The 21123-nt window shown below is 41.5% G+C and overlaps 1 protein-coding gene across 2 annotated transcripts in view; it reads left to right on the forward strand.

The window, feature by feature from the left end:
* The first annotated feature begins 1252 nt into the window (after positions 1-1252).
* The window catches only part of lrrn1 (leucine rich repeat neuronal 1), a 47113-nt gene continuing 27242 nt past the window's right edge, over positions 1253-21123 (forward strand). Inside the window, exons 1-2 of one of the 2 annotated variants that reach the window (XM_043708389.1) lie at positions 1253-1474; positions 1976-2175. The gene's annotated coding sequence lies outside the window, so the exon portion shown is untranslated. Of the gene's footprint in view, positions 1475-1827; positions 2176-21123 lie in introns of those variants that run through there. The other variant, XM_043708388.1, reaches the window with a different exon arrangement.

Raw genomic sequence — 21123 nt, forward strand, 5'->3', positions numbered from 1 at the left:
AGTCTCAACCCTCGAACTCAGCACCACCTTCATAACCTGCAATCTTCTTCCTGACCTCTCCGCCCCCACCCCGACTCTGGCCTATCACCCTCACCTTAACCTCCTTCCACCTATCGAATTTCCAACGCCCCCCCTCCAAGTCCCTCCTCCCTACCTTTTATCTTACCCTGCTTGGCACACTTTCCTCATTCCTGAAGAAGGGCTCATGCCCGAAACATCGATTCTCCTGCTCCTTGGATGCTGCCTGACCTGCTGTGCTTTTTCAGCAACACATTTTCAGCCAAGATGTGAATGCATTGGAGAGAGTGCAGAAGGGCTTTGCAAGAACTGGTGTGAGGCAAATAAGGAGAAAGTATTTCTAAAAACTCGTAACCATAAAACTGAGAAGATGCAAATACACATTTTGTTCCGTCAATCACGTTCTGTAAGACCATAAGACATAGGAGTGGAAGTAAGGCCATTTGGCCCATCGAATCCACTCCGCCATTCAATCATGGCTGATGCGCATTTCAACTCCACTTACCAGCGTTCAAGTATTTCTAAAAACTCGTAACCATAAAACTGAGAAGATGCAAATACACATTTTGTTCCGTCAATCACGTTCTATAAGACCATAAGACCATAAGACATAGGAGTGGAAGTAAGGCCATTCGGCCCATCGAGTCCACTCCGCCAATCATGGCTGATGCGCATTTCAACTCCACTTACCAGCGTTCTCCCCGTAGCCCTTAATTCCTCTAGACAACAAGAATCTATCAATCTCGGCCTTGAAGACATTTAGTTCTCCTTGACCTTGGTAATATTCACAGCAACAGGATGCTGGATAAGTATCATGTGTCACCAGTCATATAATACTCTTGGTAGTGTATGTGGACATGTAAAGAAAATAGAGGGAATGAGACAGTCTAGATAGCTTCCACGTGCAAAGCAATAAATTCAATTGTGTCCGATAATTCCTGCCGTACTGTCGCTATCTATAAAAAAACCCAGGAAAACTCGCACAAATCTTAAACTCAAAGAAAGGTAATCTCACCGTACTGCTCAGAATAAGATTACTTTTTAGTTATTTCCGATTCTGCAAAACAGGTTAACTGAGATAAGAGTTTCACTCACACGAGCATGTCAAGGATGTTAAAAAAACAGACTTTTTTTGCAACGTGTTAATATCAGTGTTAACTCACTGCGTACGTGATCACTTGAATGTCATTTTATTAATTGAATCTGGCATCATTAAAACATGAATTCTGACTCTCATATCTCATTTCAGGCTGTGAAACAAATTTGGGCAAGGGGAAAAAAAAACTAGAGGAATTTCGGCACCGCAGTATGAAAATGTGGGGAGACCACTCCACCAAACCCCCACCCCCATCCCCTTCCCCCGTATTAATCCAAACTAAACTGGAACAGTTTTTCAAACTATTCATCTCTCCATGACTTCTGAATAGGAGCCACTGTGTATTGTCGGAGTTTAAAGGTAAGAAAGGTAGACTTCAGAAAGAACTCCGTTACTATTGAGGAGCTTCATCATTCGATTCTGCAATCACGTTCCGTTTATTCCTCCCCCCCCCCCCGGAACTCGGATTGTTGACAGTGAAAATAAAGGTAAAGGAATGCAGCCATCCTCCCCCATCTCCTGAACTCCATCCTCCTGTCCTGTGTTCTCACGCCAACTCCTCCCCAGTCAGACCTCTCTGTTATTGTACCGGCATCAAGCTTTGCAAATGGGCTTCTGGTTGTCTGAATGTCCCTTGATGGACAGCAGGCATCCACCAATCCGGTGCTCGGAGTCGGCTCTGTGCTGTGTTATAGTACCAGGTGCTAATACTACACACAAGCAGTGGAAGAAGTCTAATACTGGCGGCAGAGAGTCCTGTGTGCTGGTGGAAACCTCGTGTGCTGTTGCAGCCCATCCAAGCAACAAGAAATGTCATCTGAGAATGTGAATGTTTAGTTATTTTTTTCTCTTTTTGCGCAGAAGCGGATGGAAGAAATGCTGCTGAAAGCCTGAAGGGAGAGGGAGGGAAAGAAATAGGGAAGCTTTTCAGTGTTCGCGCTTAACTGAATGAGTCCTTCACAGTGACTGCACACAACATTGCTGAGTGCTCCGGGATCACCGTGCAAGCAGTTTCCACTCAATCTAACCTGCAGCTGGTTACAACACTTCAGCGTACTTGGGTAAGGCGCTGCTGTCTTTATTCTGTTTCTTACGCTTGTGCAATTCATTGAGCAATTATTAATCTGACCATGGTTCTATTTTTCTCTGAAATTAAACTGAAATGATTGTTTGCTAAAGCAGAGGCATGTGTGTGTCCCCCTTAATCTGTGATTTGCATTTAAATGCGACTGCATTCTGGACAGAGCGTCCCTTCCTGTATTCACACTCAGGAATCTAACAGAGACAATAGGCCCCGAACAGCACAGTGAAAAGCTCAGCGTGGGGCCCTATGTTTCAAGGATCATAGAGTCCTCTGTCACCTTCTTTCAGGGCTGGAAAGAGCCCTTCACCTTCACGCAGCCTGTCGCACTTTTTTGTTTGAAAGACAGCACCTTCTTCCAGCATCATGACGAGAAGCGTTTTCCCAGACAAAAGACTGGCGAGCAAGTTGAGTGTGTGTGTGTGTGAATCTGGCTCTTGACTGGAGCTGTCGGTCGTTCGCTTCGGGTTGTGTGACGGGGTCCCAGACCGGGGGATAAAGCCGGCGAATGAACTATTCGCACGGAGGGGCACCAAATCGCCCCCCCCCCCCCCCCCCAGCCCCCTTTCCCAGGAAGGTATTATTCCAGGGAAGGCAGTGGACCGCTCTGAAGGAGTCTGAGCTGCCAATTGAGATTGACCATAGGTATGCAAACAAGGTCGATCAGCTGCTGCCGTGCTCTGTTACTGGAGTACACAAATGTCCCTGTGCTTCACTTTCTGCCTCTCACGCCCCCCTTGGCAGCTGTTCCTTTGCGGGAAAGTAAAATCCGGGGGAAGGGGGGGTCAAGTCGCTGCTTCGACAGCGAGAGAAAAAAAGACATTCTTCGAATACGCCCCCTTCCTTTCTCCTCTTTCCCCCCACCCCCAAAGTTTAGTGTCAGTTTGGATTCTGTTCCGACCTTGAATATGAAGGTGAGGGGTTATATGTGAGACGGGTCTTCAGATGCTGCGCTTTGTGATTAGATTTCTCGAAGTTTTTTTTTGCAGGTGATAATGTCAAGATATTTTTTAGGAAAAAATGTCAATTTGGAACTTCTGAGCTTCTGGTGAAATGCGCATCGGAGTTTTTAATAGTTTTTTTCGAATGAAGTACGCCTCTGTCCAGTTCATTTTCTTTCGGGTTACATATTGTTGTGGCTTCAGTTTTAATGTAAAATGTTTATGGAAACATTTTTTTTTGTAGATATTCCTTGTCAGTTTAACTTCACAAATCCTCCCAGTCCCTTTTTTCTTTTGGAATAACTTGAGACAGGCAAAGATTGGCATGGGGCACTTTAACGGAAATGCCATTAATCGTTCAGATTAGGTTATCTGAAAACATTTGGCAAAAGTATATCGCAGTAGCTGTGAAAAGATGAGCCAACTAAAATGTTCGGCAGCAGAGGAACTCTTGTTGTTTGTTTGTATGAATATGATATCTGTGGTCATGATATTTATGTATTGCTTACGGTAGCATTCGTGAATATGTTAATTTATGAAAGATTATGCTGAATACTGCTCTCTAGGTGCAATTTTATATTAGAAGCAGGTACTGCATGATGATTTATAATTCTCCAAATCTTCATTAAAGTAATGGGGCTGATTTTATTTTTTATTTCGTCGTACCTTTTTGTGAAGATTTTCAAGTTCTGTAGCACTATAGATGGTGACTTTGAAGACATACATCTAGCTGTTACTTAATGTTAATAAATTATGCAGATTAATCTTTTATCAAATTGTACCCTACTGACGATGCACTTATTTTGGTGCTTTGCCATTTTATCAATGGCTGAGCAACTTGAACGGTTAATTGATGCAAGCTTGCTTGATTTTCAGCATAATCCACTTCCAGACAATGAATCCCATATATATCCCTTATGTATCTTGCTCTTTGGCACTTATGAGTATTAATACCAAGGGCTTTAAGAACTTGCATTTCAAATTTCTTTCAGTGCTCTCATGAATAACTTCACAGTGTGTGGTAGCACTAACCTATTTGCTGTTCATGGGACAGAGGATTCAGATCATTAGACAATTGCAAATCATGATTCACCTGCAAAATAAAGGAAGCTTGAAAATATTTGGGACTAGACTTTATCTGTTGTTTTCTGATAAAGGTGCTGAGACATATTTTATACAAATCTGAATGCAGCTCCACCACATTGATGTAATTGGTGACATTGTGCCAGCTTGCTGAGTATATTTGATCTACTGCAGCATACACTGCTCAAAATCTTTTATCAACAATTCTTCTATCCTGCACAGAAATAAAAAAAATACAGTTGATGTTTGGTAAGGGACATGATCTGTGCATTGAGTTCTGAGGGTGTGATTGTCATGCAAAAATCATTTGCCCCATGCTAGTGGTCTGCAAAAGCTCAACGAGATTAAAGTTCTTATTTTAGAGCTTGTGTATTACTAGGCTGCAATGCCCAGATTCGTCAGCAGACTGATGCCATGTTGAGGCATTGCACTGTTTGGGTACGGAACTCTAATTCGTTCATCTTGACTTGCTTTTCTGTAACGTTGTTTCATGGTGCTTAATAAATATTAATGAGGCAATTTGAATTGCTTCTGGCTGGTTTTCTGCATTAGCAGTGAAGTTTCGGTAGGGGGTATGGAGTGGAAGTAGTCTCCATTACTTGAACAAGGCATGCATAGTCATTCGTATGAAGGATGGAGGCCTTGATTATCGTGTTAATAGTATTATCAGGTTTTCCAAGGCCATTGACTCCTCTTTGTGAAGTAGTTTGTAATGTTATCTCTGCTTGGCAATGCAGCAGTAACTACAGCACCAAATTAATTTTGCATTTTAAACAATTCATCCCAACTGAGCAGAAGTTAGCAACAATGCATGAAGTATTAGCTTTGGCAAGTTGCAGAGTAAGCTCGTTTTCCCACTGTGTGTATTAATTAGAATTTAACTTCATCCAGAGGTCACGTGCTAAGCTATGAACACAAAGCTTGAGTGGATTATATAATCACAAGACAGATGGGAGAGGGGCCTTTACATCCAATGTAGCCTTCCCAAGTGGAAACAATATTAATGTATGATCTAACACAGTGCTCAGATTTAGGCTCCACTGCCCTGTTTAGGAGTCTGTTCTTGGTCAAAAGGACTTCTAAGTATTTGTACTAAATTTTATTTTCTAATTTGAAACAGTGACCCTATTGTCTAACTTGGGGATCTTGGAAGGGCCCTTATGCAAGGCTTGATTTTGATCCTGGATGTATTTTGAAGGAGTTAAAATCTTACCTTTGTACTCTTTGGCATTCTATTGTACAACCTAAATTCTAGTTACACTATTATAGTAATGGGAATAAGAGATTTTATATGTTTGCATTTTTAAGATTCATGCTACGTGGCACAATGAAGAAGGTAGATTGAACTGAACTGCCAGTGGGTGATATCACTTTCAAACAACCTCCCTCTTTCCCCACCCTACTCACCTCCAAATCCACTGAATTCTAATTAGTATGAAAGTACTAAGGAAGCACAGGGTACTTTCTCCTTGGGGGAAGGAAAATGGAAAAGTTTTTTTGTTACATTCTCCACATCGTTTGAAAGCAATGTTCATAGAAATCCTTGTGTCTCTCCAATTCCAGTCAAGCGTCAGGGTGACCTATGATCTAGTTAACTAAAGTGGTTCATAATGGGACAAAAAGCTATAGCTATGAATACTAGCAAGTCTAGAACAAACAAGGAAACCAGTTGCATTATCCAATTTTCATTATCTATGATTAGAGGATGCAGGGAAGACTCGAATGGAAAATAACATTTCGCTTTTTGCCATTAAAAAAACATAGTCTTATTATTGGTGCTACAAAGCAAAATCCACTACAAATGAAAGGTTTAGACATTCTATCAGCAGCCTGAGAAATGCACAGTCTAAACAAACTGTGGTAACTGTCAGCTGTTTGTTTCAATACTGTACTGTGATTTAAGGCTTTTTTAATTAAAAATTTGAAAATCTTACGTTGAATAATGAGGTGTTTGCAGTATCAACAACATTCAATGGTTATAATTCGCTTTACTACTGCACCCCCTCAACATTTTTTCACTAGGTTTGAAAAGTCTCAATTCTCATCCAGTACTTGTTTTGCAACTGATTTCTTTTAATCTGAAATGCTGTTGAGTTCATTTCATTAATTGACTGCTTTAATTAGCCGAAGAGAAGCTGTTTCTGTGTCGGCATTGAATGCAACAGTGAACAAAGGCCTCGCAATTCGTGTGTCTGGTTGTCCTGGCAGACATGTGAACTGTGCAGATGTCGTCTCATTTGTTCCCAAGCTGGACAGTGGTGGTATTTATAGGGCTCCATGGTGATGGAGGGAAATACACTCACGATGCCTGATCCCATTTCAAATTTTCACTGCATTAATCAGAATTTGACGCCGGGGTATACAAATGCCCGAGTGAAAACTAGGCTTCCGTATCTTTTAGTGATTTATCTTCTAAATGACTGAAAGGCAGTTCCAACATCTGTTGTATCAGAAGCAGATTAAGAAGATTCATTTGCTTTCCTATTAGTCCTTACTGGTACACACTTTCCGTCTCTCATTTTAGTAATCTCTCTTGGAATAACCTATCTGTCAATTCAGGAATACACCAGCGATTCTTGGACCATTTAATTTCTGTTTAGCAAAGTAAAATAAAAATATATTTTAAATCACAAGACAGGGTACTGTTACTTTTTTTTAATGAGGCACAGGAAAATCACGTGGCCACAATTAGCCAACTAGGTAGATGCAGTCCAATAAGACGGGTGATAACTTTGGCAGGAGTTCGCAGGAGCTCATTTTTTTTTACATACGTTGCTTTTTTGTGTTCCAATTTTCTTATGTCCTCACTTAGAGGATCTGACCTCCAAGTATCAGAGGTACAATGTTACAATTGATTCTCAACTTTCAGGATGGCTATCACTGCATTGCACATCAGGAGAAAATCAAATGTGGGCTTCCCTGTGAATATAAATGAAACAATTGGACTGTGGTAGTCTTACAAAAGATACAAAGTTTTTTTTCTATGAGGGTAATGCCATTGGTTGGAACAAAGAAAGACTTTGGGTTAGATGCTTGCAGAGCTGGAATTACTCTGGAAGCTTTTAAAAATCATAGGTCAGCCATGAGTGTAATGTCTCGCCCCAGTTTCCAGCAGGTCCTGATTTTGCTGGTGGGGTAAAAGGTGAGGTGCGAATCATTCAGGCCATCTGATATAGTTTAGAAAACAAAAATCTGTTTCTGCATTTTAATAGACTTTATTACTGATATTTTGCAAGGACTGTTGTTGGAGCTGATCTGATGATGAATACTTAGCTAAGCTTCAAATGCTCCCAAACCATTTCTCTTTGCATTGGGAGCTGAGCTCGCAATTTTGGCTGACAATTTTAAGTGGCTATCAAAGGATTAGCTACTTTTATGGTTGGTTTTTTAACAACTGATTGACCACTTAAAGACATTTACATTTTTGGATGAGTTTTGTAAAAGAGATTTATTTGTCAACATTAGGATATGTGAAGGAGAACAGTCTTAGCTTGCTTGTTTTTTTGATCTTCACGTGGCTCTACAAGTCTGCCCACAGTAGAACATGGATGAAGGGTCATGGAAGTGATGTATGATGGCCAGAGAATCCAATTCTTTTTATTTAACCCTGTCAAAGTCGCAATGCTAATTCCCATCCCTTCTCAGGTGAAACTAATGCATGCAGGATCATTGCTTCTTCATCTTGAAGTGAAAATCCACAATTTCATGTTTGTTTTATTGTTATCCCTTAAGCATGTTGCAAAGGCTTGCTGGTACAATGAATTACTGAGTGGAATTAGCTATTGTTACAGGTGAATATGGCAGATAGAATCTTCTGTGAAATTGAGCTGCCTATCAGTAATCTCTGCGTGGAACGACCAGTGGATCTGATTCTGATGGTATTAGCCACTGTAATAAGACAACTTTCTGTCCTACTTTTAAGTCATGCTATGCAATGTTTAACATTGTTCTGAACAGCTGTGTGCAATAATCAGTTACTGCTCAATGCCGTACCCACCATCTCCACCCCCCCCCCCCCCACCTCCCTCCACCACCCCCCTCCCACAACCTCATCAAAGCAAAAGGAAGCCCTATCACCGATGTAACGTTCCTCCATAGCCAAAATGGAATGTTAGGCTGAATAATCTGGAGTGGTATCTGAACCCAGTCTTGATGTGACTGCATTACAAACAGAAGCCAAGCTAAGCTCAGCTGTTTTTTTAGCAATAAGTTCTATGTAAGCAGAAACTAGAGGATCTATTCTGGTATCCCCTGCTGATTATCAGGCATTCCCCAGAGTTCGCATTACACCAGAATCATGCTGACAATGTTCATAGGTACCTGGGCAGCGCATAAACAGGTACAAACCTCATCTGTCAGAATCCAACTGTTGTTTAACAATGAGCTGCAGATATTTTGGCAGGTGTTAGACCTGAAGACATTTTGTCTGTAAGGTAACCTGTTCCTTAATGATACAACATTAGATTCTCTTAAATTGTAACGTACTCTGTTTCCTTGCGCCCACAACCTTCTCCATCTGTGGGGCTAGTTGTGGATTCTTTCTTTTGTTTCTTTTTGTTTTGTGCTTAGTTTGAGCACCTGCTTTTGCTTGTTCCCTCCTCACATATACAGCCATCACATCCATCATCCAGTACACTTTGCATGTTTTAAAGTGTTTTGAGATGCCAGAAACTGTACACTTTAATAATCCGGGGCACATATAAAAATTACAGTGGTAACTCTGCTTTATTATAAACCTTTTACTCCAAACCAAAAACAAAACAGGATTTTCTGTAGTTTTGTGTTGGTCAATTAAGTCTCTTTCATTTAAACTGAAATCATAATGTCTCCTGTAGCAGGGGCCTAGAAATTTCTAAAACATGCTTATACTTTTTGTATAGACGGTAGCCCAGTGGATGTTGCAGTTATCCTATTCTCTGCTTGAGTTAACCTTTTCACCCTTTTGTGTCCCAATCAATGACCAACCCTTCTGTTCTCTCATTCTTTTGCATCTGCTCCGCTTAATCTTGTAATGCCATTCACTGCCACTATTCATTCTGCTCTGGAGCCATTACAGATTATCAATGGATCAAAATTAAAAGCTGATATCTCTGCAGACCTGCTGAAAATTTTGGCAGGAACAAGTAGAGAGTTAGGAATATGCATCAGGATTGGATTATCATCTTGTGGAGTTTTGGACAGCATTCAGTTTATTCCATTGGAATTGGAACTAACTCTAACTTTTCAGGATAGCTGAAATTATGTCCCCAAAGAGTAATGGTGCACAGCTAATTTACTTTCAATGTCCTTACTTTCGAAGTGCTTCAGTCTGTGAGTAATGCATGAGCAATAATGCTTTTTTTCGAACAGTGCTTTCATTTTATCACTGGAGAGTAGTCTGGAGCAGAAGCCTTTTTTCAGTTTTGTTTCCTTGTGCTGGTGGTAAAGACTTTTCTACCTGTCATCTAGAAATTCATTCCATTCTGTGATTAGAAATTTCTAATTCAACCAAACCGCCCCGTGGCCCAACATTTCAACTCCCCCTCCCACTCTGCCGAGGATATGGAGGTGCTGGGCCTCCTCCACCGCCGCTCCCTCACCACCAGACGCATGGAGGAAGAACGCCTCATCTTCCGCCTCGGAACACTTCAACCCCAGGGCATCAATGTGGACTTCAACAGCTTCCTCATTTCCCCTTCCCCCACCTAATCCTAGTTTCAAACCTCCAGCTCAACACTGTCCCCTTGTCTTGTCCGGACTTGTCCGACCTGCCCGGCTCCTTTTCCACCTATCCACTCCACCCTCTCTTCCCTGACCTATCACCTTCAGCTCCTCCCCCACTGACCTATTGTACTCTATGCTACTCTATCCCCACCCCCACCCTCCTCTAGCTTATCTCTCCACGCTACAGGCTCTCTGCCTTTCTTCCTGATGAAGGGCTTTTGCCCGAAACGTCGATTTTGCTGAAGCTCCTTGGATGCTGCCTGAACTGCTGTGCTCTTCCAGCACCATTGATCCAGAATCTGGTTTCCAGCATCTGTAGTCATTGTTTTTACCTATAATGCAGAAATAGGCCATTTGGTCCATTGGTATCCTAAATCTTTTGTTCTGATTCCATCTGATGGTTGGAGGAGACAATCTGAAATGAATACCATTGTCCTGGTGTCTCTCAGTAATAATGCATCTCGTTCTTTCAGATATGTATTCAGTTTACCTTTTAAAAGATGCAATGATTTATGTTGCAGTGACAGCTTCCTGTGGCTAAGGATTTAATATATTTGACAACCTGCTGGAAACAGAGAATTACCCAAACTTGCTCCCTTTATTTCTGTGATTTATTTGATGATGCTTCATGGATGTCAACTAACTCATTTGGCTAGGTTTCCTGAGTGCAGCTTAAATAATGGCAGCAACATGGGTTCAATCTCTGTACCAGAAGGTAGTTCTTGAAGTCTACCTTGTCACCTTACTGGAGAGTGACATCATGGCACGAGCCATGATTAAAAACCCTTGGGTAATGAGGACATTACAAGGAGAGAGGGAGATTTTTATCGCTGCAACATTAATGGTTCCCCTTCAGTTGCCTGGGCCTAAAACTTTGGAACATCTTCCCTTCACATCCCCACCTCTTTTGTTTTTCCTTTTGATAATCTCTTACATGCAACCAAACGTTGGGTTTTTTTCTCCTTTTGAAAATCTATCCCTTTGACCACAAATTTGATCACCTGACCTGATCCCATTATGAGGCAAATGTCAAATTTTGTTTTATAATGCATCCTTCTTTGCCCAGAGTTGGTGGGAGTCTGGAGTCACGTAGGTCAGCTCAGGTAAAGATGGAATTTTATGACATTCAATAGTGGTTACGTGGACTAATTTTAACTTCCAGCCTTTTTTTTAATTCATTTCAAATTTCACTATCTACCTTGGTAGAATTCAAACCCATTTTGGCAGAAAATTAGCTCAGGGTTCTGCATGACAGTCCCAATGACATTATCACTATGCCACCACCGCCAGAAGGTTTTGTCAAAGTGATCCATTGTCTGATTTGTTGTTACACAATTGTGAAATTTGTTTGCTAAACCTGAGTAAAACTAGAGAGGTTTTATGGTGTCAATTGGATGATTCTGTCGTCACCATTTGGTGGGGACTTCCAAGACCAAATTAGACTGAATCCTGGGCTAGAGGAAGGGAGCATCCAGGGAGTAGGTGCATTTTAACATTGTTGGTTTGAAAAGAGGTGCCTGTTCAGGCATGTGGCAACTTTAGCAGCCCATAGAGACAGCAAACGCCACTGACATTAAACAAGGTTTCAGATCATATGCATGCTTATAATTAGATGGAAAAGTAAATTTGCATTTGTAGATCCCAAATACTCCCACTGAAAAATGTCTTCAAGTTTTAAAATTTCACAGGATGTTGGCATTTTTGAGGCTATGCTGCTATTTATTTTCTATTTCTAATTGATTTTTGAGGTAGTGGTCAGCTGCCTTTCTTTACTTGTACCGTATAGTCCACATTGTGTAGATTAGACTCCTTACAGTGTGGAAACAGGCCTTTTGGCCCAACAAGTCCACACCGATCCTCCGAAGAACAACCCACCCAGACCCATTTCCCTCTGACTAATGCACCTAACACTAGGGGCAATTTAGCATGGCCAATTCACCTGACCTGCACATCTTTGGGCTGTGGGAGGAAACCGGAGCACCCGGAGGAAACCCCACACAGATACAGGGAGAATGTGCAAACTCCACACAGACAGTTGCCCGAGGTGGCAATCAAACCCGGATTCCTGGTAGTGTGAGGTAACAGTGCCAACCACGCCGCTTGAGGAGAAGCCATACTGCTGTTTGGAAGAGTGTTGTCATTTCTTCATTGTCCCAGGATTTTGACACAGTGCCAAAGTTGGAATGGTGTGTGGCTTGATGTGAATCTTCAGTGGGAACATCATCAAGTGCATCAGCTGCCATTGTCCTTCTAAGTGGTATAGTTAGGAAGGTGAGGGTGAAGGTCCCTCAGTAAACTGCTGCAGTGCATGTTGCAGATGCCCCCCACTGGTGCTGGAAGCAGTGAACATTGAAGGTAGTGAAAGGGGTGCCAAACTTGTGGATTGCTTTGTCCAGGATGATGCCAAGTTTGTTGAATGTTGTTGGAGCTACAGTCATACTCTTTAGGCAACTGAAGAGTATTTCATCTTATTCTTATGACTCACTGGGGTAGTGCATTGCAAATCAAGTCCTGCTATTCACAGAGAATTCAGAATCTTAATTTTTCTTAAGGACAGCACAGAACCCCAATTTACCTGACTTTCAATCCAAATTTGTTAGAAATTGTGGACCAGCTTTCTGTACTGTAAAAGAATCATTTATTGTAAGTAACTAGACCATAGCTCTATATCAGCAGATATAAACCATTGACATCTCACAGTACCTACTAAAACAATAGTCCCCTTATGTGTGCACACACATCAGGAAAATATATTGTTGGTAGTTGCAGAAAATCTGGAAAGTCGATTTGGTAGTCTTTGCTTACCAATTCTGATGTTGGGGAGGATCAGTATTCATCAAACCAGGCCCTTGGAGCCCAGTTACCTTTTTCTGGAAGTTTCCACTGGTTTGTAAGAAGTATAGAGTTACTGATTTACTTGGAACATAGCTCTGAAATGTCAATGGAAAGGTAACTGGTTTCCATCAAGTTTAAACTTTTACTCCAGAGAACAGACAGCTTCTATTGAGGGAGAACAACAGAACATGCTTCTGTATCCTCTTTCTGGGTGGCTGTGTTTTTGCAACATCTTTCCTGTTCAGTTAGCAGAGAACCAGTCAACTCCTTGGCTCCTGATTGTCCATGCATTGCAAACACCCACAGCAACAAAACTAAGTTCACATTGGTTATCAAATTCATTGCTGTGAAATTATGCAACCATCCAAGTAAATCCCTTTCTTTCAAAGCAGTTTTTTCTCATTGCAGTCCACAGCTCCCAAAGACATGGGCCTTGCAACAATGCTTGACTCATGCCTTGTAAATATTGCTGAGGCTTTGAGAAGTCAGAGGTTGGATTGTTCACTGATTAATTGTTAGCCTCTCTGTTCTTGTTGCCTCATTATTTGAATGCAGGTTCAATTTCTGGTTGATAGTAATGATCTCCCAGGATGTAGATAGGGATTCTAGGATAGCAATCGCAAGGAAACTGTGGGTTTGATTTTTACTATCGAACAATGAGCCTTTGTCTTTTCAATGAGCAGTTCCCAAATTTTATTGCATCATGCTAAGCTTGACTTATTCAAGTCCCTGTAATCTGTCCCCACAACAGCAAGCCATTCGTTCTCTTCCCTGTTGAGAGGGTTGCATTCAGCATTTTTATCTTCCATTTCTACCTCCACGTTCAAGTCATTATGTTATTTCATCTCCTGAAAATGAGACGAAGAATGACTTAGACGAAACCTTCAGGCTTTTTGACGCAATAGGGGTGGCGCGGTGGCTCAGTGGTTAGCACTGTTGCCTCACAGAACCAGGGGTCTGGGTTTGATTCCTGCTTCAGGCAACTGACTGTGTGGAGTTTGCACATTCTCCCTGTGGCTGTGTGGGTTTGCTCCAGTTTGCTCCGGTTTTCCCCCACAGTCCAAAGATGTGCAGGTCGGGTGAATTGACCATGCTCCATTGCCCATAGTGTTAGGTGCATTAGTCAGAGGGAAATGGGTCTGGGTGGGTGACTCTCCAGTGGGTCAGTGTGAACTTGTTGGGCCAAATGACCTGTTTCCACACTGTGGGGAATCTAATCTAATATAAAAACAAAGGGCTAAAATGTTTCTGCGGGTGGGGAGAAAATCATTTGAAATAATGAATTAGTACTGAATAGAAGTTAACTCCAGCTTTGAAAATAAATCTTCCTGAGATTCTTTGTTTTTGTTTCTGCCTAAAACTGTTGCCATTTATTAACAAAGGAAAGGTGAAGATATAACTTACTAATATCTTAGATTCTAAGAATTCAGAAGTCAAGGTCACAGAGTAACTGCAAATTCTGGAAATTTGATATAAACAACAGAGGTAAGTTCTGAATTTCCTTGGGAGTTCTTCTCATTGTTGGTTGTGATGGAAGCCAAGCTCCTGTACAAGTGTTGAGTGTAAACGTTTATGCTGCTTTGCCAGTAGTCTACCGCAAAACATTCGGGCAAAGACCTGTGGCCTCAGTTAGAGACAGTTTAATGTTTTAGACTTTAGGACTTCATTTGATATTACAGTTATGGCCATTTACCATTCCTTGCCCCCTTTGTGTGCAAAATTTGTGTATATTAGAAAAGGAAATGGCACAGTCGCCACCCACTTAGCCCCTCAAACAAGTCCCACTGTTTGTTCTTATCTGGGCTGCTCTGTATTTTAACTTTGTGTAATCAACTTTATTTGGATTAATGTGGGATAAGGACTTGAAGCTCCGTTTAATTGAGTGAGCATGTTTGTGTGCTCTGCAACTTTCTTTTCTTAAAGGACAAGTAACTCAGACAATACTCACTGAATATCATTGCAAATTCATTGCGTGAGTTTTCTTTCCTTGCATTCACAAAATGGATGAATTTTGGTGGCTATTTGTTGAGAAATAGCTGCAGAATTGTTTTCACTTCCAATCATTGAACTATTCCAAAGTAGTGCAGTGTAGAGATGGAGCATGTTAAAATGAAACATAAAGTAAAAGTGAAGTACTGTGAATAAAGGAGGACTGAACTCAAAACAAAAAGTGCTGGAGAAAGTCAGCAAGTTTGGCCACATCTTTGGAGAGAGAAATTGAGTTAGTGTTTCAAGTCTGGCTTGTTTGGAAGTAGGAAGTGAGTGCGGAGCCAGGGATTTTTGGTTGAGAGGAAGAGGTCTTTTCATGCTATAAGTCTGTGCTCTCTCTTGTTTCTTTACCATTACTGCTTCAGCAGAGTTTACATGCTCAGTTTCTAACTGTGCGGTGACTTATTGGATAAGATGCTGCCAATGGCATGGATTGTAGCAATTTCTTTCCATGTACAGGCTTCAGTTTGTCCCCTTGTGTTTCAATGGCCTCATCAGAGTGGGCTTTAGAACATTTTCTCTGCCCACCTTGAGTCCTGAAAAGAGAGAATGCTTCAGAAACCGGCTTGCTTGGGATGTGGAGTTGGTGTAGACCAGCAGAACTGATTTCACATGATTATGGTTAATGAAAGTGCAAAGGAATAACAAGACGAGGCTGTTTGGCCCATCAAACCTGCTGTGCCATTCAATAAGATCATAGTTGATCTGATTTTGACTTTTAACTCTGCATTCCTGCATGTCCCCAAAAGTCCTTAATCCCACTTGTAATCAGAAATCCATGCCCATCTTAAAAATATTCAAAGATTCTGCATCCACGGGCTTTTGACGAATGGAGTTCCAAAATTCTAGCAGTGCAACCATAATCACAAATATAGTGATATAACCAGAGAGGAAGAGCTGCAGAAGAGAGAAAATTCAGGCTGAAAAACAAACATTTAGAATCCCTACAGCGTGAAACCAGGTCATTCAGCCCATCAATGAGCAACTTACCCAGACCTATCCCCTACTCTATAACTCTGCATATCCCATTGGCAATCCACCTAATCTGCACATCTTTGGACTGTGGGAGGAAACCGGAGCACATGGAGGAAACCCACACAGACACTGGGGGAATGTGCAAACTCCATACAGGCAGTTATTCGAGGGTGGAATCAAACCCAAGTCCCTGGCACTGTGAGGCAGCAGTGCTAACCACTGAACCACTGTGTTGCCCTAAAGATAAAAATATCTGGTTTTCGCCACATGTCACAATGCCAGTCATTGTACTATAAAGGGTTAGTTGTACCTCTCTCTAAGAATAGCAACTGAGCATGTGCATAGGAGCACATGGAACTGATGCTCTAGAAGTTGCCCTCTCCCCTTTCTTGTATACACAGTTGGGTTTAACAAAGTCTGTCACTGTTCACTTGACTGATCTTCGAACAGTCATTGAAACCAAATGTCAGACAAATCCCCACTGAAAGGAGAGGCTGCCACATTCTCCTGCTGGATGGTTTCAGAAGGAGTCTGTCTGGACAAGTCGGTGTCTCTGTGTTTCTGTGGTGGAAGAAAATGCATTTGTCCATAATGGTCATGGATACATCAAATATTGACATCCTTTACCTGTTTGCTGTGACTCACAACTTGGCAACACAAATGTCCAGCCAGTCGATTTGGCACTTGTGCCAAGAGCAGTGAATAATTTTTTTGTTGGCTCTTTAAAATATTATTGAGCAGAACAATAAAGTAGGCATAAGCTGCTGATTATGTCACCTGGGTTGGCCTACTCAGTCTTTTTCAGATTACTCAGTAGACGGTAGATAAATTGTCCCAACTAAAGAAACAAGTACATTGTCATTTTAAATATTCTGCCTTATGTGAAGTAACAATTTAACTTGCAGGATCCACGACTTAGCAGGTCTCTCTCAGCAAACTAAGACAGGAATCCGGCCTAGTCACATGAGAGATCCTGTGATGATTAATCAGAGGATATGTATTTGCGCCTAATGTCAGTCTGAGGGTAAATCCCCAAAAAACAGTTTATTTTTGAGCTTTTACAATATTTGGTACTGACGTGATTTCAGGGATCAAACACCACTACCAGAGTGATTATAGTCAGAATGTATGTTAACTCACATAATGTATGCCACAATGTATTCTTGTTGAGAAGAATGTCTTGAAGGGCCATGAAAGCCATTTTATTTCTATTGCTGTAATACTACAGACTCGCAGAGCCTTGGTTCTGTGCTTACTGATGTTATTATGCACTACAGACATGTAACTGACAGACAGCACTGCACTGACCTTATTTCAATGAGTGTTTGACTGAAGGTAGGTGGGTAGATTTAGATGTCATTATGTCATGGTCCTGTCTTAAAGGCACAGGCCTGTCTGATCTGGAATCTCTGCAATAACGCAAGGCCATAATTGTATCACTGTAGGGAAGCTTTTTAGATTTTTAACACTTATTGTGAACTCTACTTAATGCATTTTTCCAAAACCTACTGCCACTACTTCTATCCCTTGCAGTCTTTCCACCAGGTCATGTATTTCTAGTTGAAAAACATGAGGCTTTGAAATAATCCCCAAAGATCGAGTATTCTCCAATAGGATTTATGGAATACTCTTAAAAAGGGGCAATTATTTTGTTGAGAACCACTTATCAAAACCCCAATACTGCTGAAGACTTAGCACCAGGTAGCTAAGCAGCCACACCTTCAGTTGTTGCCGACCTAAATTGCTATCACTAGACAGAATGGTTGAAGCACTCCGAATCGAAGCCATCCTTATTTGATAAAGTGCCATGGACCACTGCACAAAGATATCATTACAGATCTATCTGACTAAATTGTTCTTCAGCTTGTCACAAAGTTTCCGGTACATAGTGTTGAAAATCTTAGTCTTGTTGCATCTGATGCTCACGCTGTAACTTGTGCAATATCCATGAGTGTTGCAGCATTAAACACACCTAGGTTAGTGACTTCTTATCATTGATAAAATATACCACTTTTTCAGGATCTTATTAATTGCACCATTATCATGCTATTCATGGCTTGGCAAACCTTCCTAACCAGCAGTAGTTGCATAAAACAATATTAATTGATTATTGCTTGTGTTATTATTAGATTGGATCGAAATTCATATTCGTAATTGCAATCTTGGCCACTGTAAGCTATAATTGCTGATGTGTAAAATTGCTTGCTAGTGATGTGTTGACTGAAATTATGCACCTATGCCCTTAATGCTACTGCTGGCACCTTTGTGATGTATGCCACCATTGCCACTATGCAACACAGGGTGCGTTGTTTAACCGAGTTTGCTGCAACCAATTCTTCTTTCATCTATACCGTTTCAATCACAGTGGATAGCTTGCCGGTGAATGTTAACTATGCTAATTGCATCTTCTGCTTAAAGTCTGGATCATTGCATGCTAGCAGGAAATACAATGTGCATTACCAGTTCGGCATCATTACCGAGGACTGTTGGGAGCTCCACAGGATATACCTGCTCCCTACAACAGGCTAGCATAGAGCTTCTTAGTCCGAAGCTTTGTGTCAGCATTGACAGTTAGTTGGGAAAATAGGATGAGATTGGTTAAAAACAAAATTCTTGACACCAAGAAGAGAGAGCCCAAAACTTGAACGAAGTTTTGAATGGCAAGATGAGCAGCCTATAATTATTATCTGATCTCGCCGCATTGATGTGCAGTTTCCCATTCTCCCACCTGCCAGATTGAAATGAAATAGCGTCAATTCCTGATGGGTCAGAGTGACGAGTTGGTGATTCGATCTCGTCACCTGTTCCACTGGGCCTCCATCTTGGACAGCAGTCACCAACATCTCACGGTGTGTTCCATGGGCATTGACTGGTCGCCACAAAATCCTGGTTCATCTCTGACAAGCTGACAATCTAGTTCTGCACTTCAGTTTTGCACGTTTAGTGCCCTGGCACCGATCATTGTGATGCTGCTGCCAGGACACTTTGTGCTATCTCGTGGGCTGGACCTGCAGCTTCTCAGGTCTCACAGTGCTTCTGTTTTACCTTTGCAGTTTAGTGCAGCAACAAAGGCAGGCAGCCTGTCCTGGTTGTCAGTAGGGATTAGTCAAGGGGGTGGGCGTGTTGCTGTATGGCACCATGCTTTATCAATCTGAAACCTGTGCTGTGTGCCAACAGCTTACATGGCGAACACAATCCTGTGCTTCAATCAAACAGCCATGCCTCAAAGTATTTGGGGAGTATTCCTCAGTCCAGTGGAGTGTGGCATCTTCCACTATCAGTCTAGTTTCTTGGATATCAATCAATTGGCTACTTAGAGGGAGGTAGTAAGTCTGGTATAATGTATGATTTTGAGAGTATGATTATGTTAGACTGTTGCTTGAATAGTCTGTGAGACAGTTCTCACACAATCGCACTAGCCCCAGACATTAGTAGTGAGGACTTTGTAGAGTTGACATTGTCATTGGCAGTGCTTGGATTGATGCTAGGTGGTGTGACTGGTTTTGTTCCTTTTTACATTTCCCATGGTTGACACAATAGAGTGGCTTGTTAGGCCGTTTCAGAGGGCAATTAATGACATTGCTGTGGGTCTGGGATCATATAGGTCAGACCAGGCAAAGTTGACATCATTCAACTTCAATTCCCAATTCTTATTGAATTTATATTTGACCATTTGTCATGGTGAGATTCAAACTTGGTTTCCAAAACATTACCTGGCCCTCGAGTACTACTCGAGCAACAATATCATAGGCGATCAGTTCCCCTAGTTGAGTTGGAAAAAAAAGCCAGATTTTCAACATGGATTTTCACACGTAATTTAAGTAATGAGTAACCTTAAATATTGACACATAATTGAGATAATTAGTAAGGAAGGGGATGTGATAAAATGGCCTGGATCAGGGAGTCAGGGGACACTGGAGACAAAATAAAAATGGAAACACCAGGAAAAGCTGGGGAACCTGTCTTGAATGGTCATGAATAAATATACAATAGCTCCTTCACTGTCAGTCTATACATCACCTGTGAAGTCTACAAATGAATATAAAGCAGTACCTATAACAATACAGACCACATCTATATTGCTAGTTAATCACCAGGTACATATTGGCATATTGATTTGCTTAATTGGACTTTGTTTTTATTTGTTGTGGTTCAGCTTTTGGAACTGTCTCTTGGATATGCTTTTAACTATGCCATCTGTTTGAAACTGTTAAGCTGAAAAATTACAGGATGCAGCCTTCCCTCTGTATTAGCGAGCATGTGAACTGGTGTAAAGAAGTGCAACTATTTGAAGCTGAGCTGATAGTTCACTATGAATTGGATATAAACTTAATCCATTTCATCAAGCTCTCAGTAGTACTCGATTAGCCAACACTTGACATTAAAAAATTATCTTGTTGGTTGGTTTTTGAAAGATGTTTTCAAGCCAATCTGGTTACACCCCTGTTATTGCACACCTCTGGATAAGGTGGGATTTGAACCCAGGTCTCTGGCTCAGAGGTAGGAAGATTACGACAAGAGCTTGTCCTTGATTTTAATTTTAAAGTAAAGGCTCACATTGAACAATGAACACATCATAATTGTTCATGTTTTTCATTTGCATCTCTGCCTTATGCTCCCTCTTGAGCAGTCTCACCTGTTTTGTCTGTGGAGACCACCTCCAAAAGATAGTAGATGGTCCAATCTCAAAGGCCTGATAATGACTGAGGTATTATCTCCGTTAGGTAAAATGTGGGGCAAGTGAGCCAGTCATTTCCTCAAGTGGTAAGCGAGGTGCTGCATTTTGGGAAAGCAAATCTTAGCAGGACTTATGCATGTAATGGTAAGGTCCTAGGGAGTGTTGCTGAACAAAGAGACCTTGGAGTGCAGGTTCATAGCTCCTTTAAAGTGGAGTCTCAGGTAGGTAGGATAGTGAAGATGTTTGGTATGCTTTCCTTTATTGGTCAGAGTATTGAATACATGAGTTGAGAGGTCATATTGCGGCTGTATAGGACATTGGTTAGGCCACTGTTGGAATATTGCGTCTCCTTCCTATCGAAAAGATGTTGTGAAACTTGAAAGGGTTCAGAAAAGATTTACAAGGATGTTGCCAGATTTGGAGGATTTGAGCTACAAGGAGAGGCTGAACAGGCTGGGGCTGTTTTCCCTGGAGTGTCAGAGACTGAGGGGTGACCTTATGGAGGTTTACAAAATTATGAGGGGCATGGATAGGATAAATGGACAAAGTCTCTTCCCTAAGAGTCTTCCAAAGTCTCTAGTGGGGTGGTCCAGAACTAAAGGGCATAGGTTTAGAGTGAGAGGGGAAAGATATAAAAGAGATCTAAGGGGCAACATTTTCACATAGAGGGTGGTATGTGTATGGAATGAGCTGCCAGAGGAAGTGGTGGAAGCTAGTACAATTG

This window comes from Chiloscyllium plagiosum, chromosome 18 (genome assembly GCF_004010195.1).
Source record: "Chiloscyllium plagiosum isolate BGI_BamShark_2017 chromosome 18, ASM401019v2, whole genome shotgun sequence".
NCBI classification, from domain to species: Eukaryota; Metazoa; Chordata; class Chondrichthyes; order Orectolobiformes; family Hemiscylliidae; genus Chiloscyllium; species Chiloscyllium plagiosum.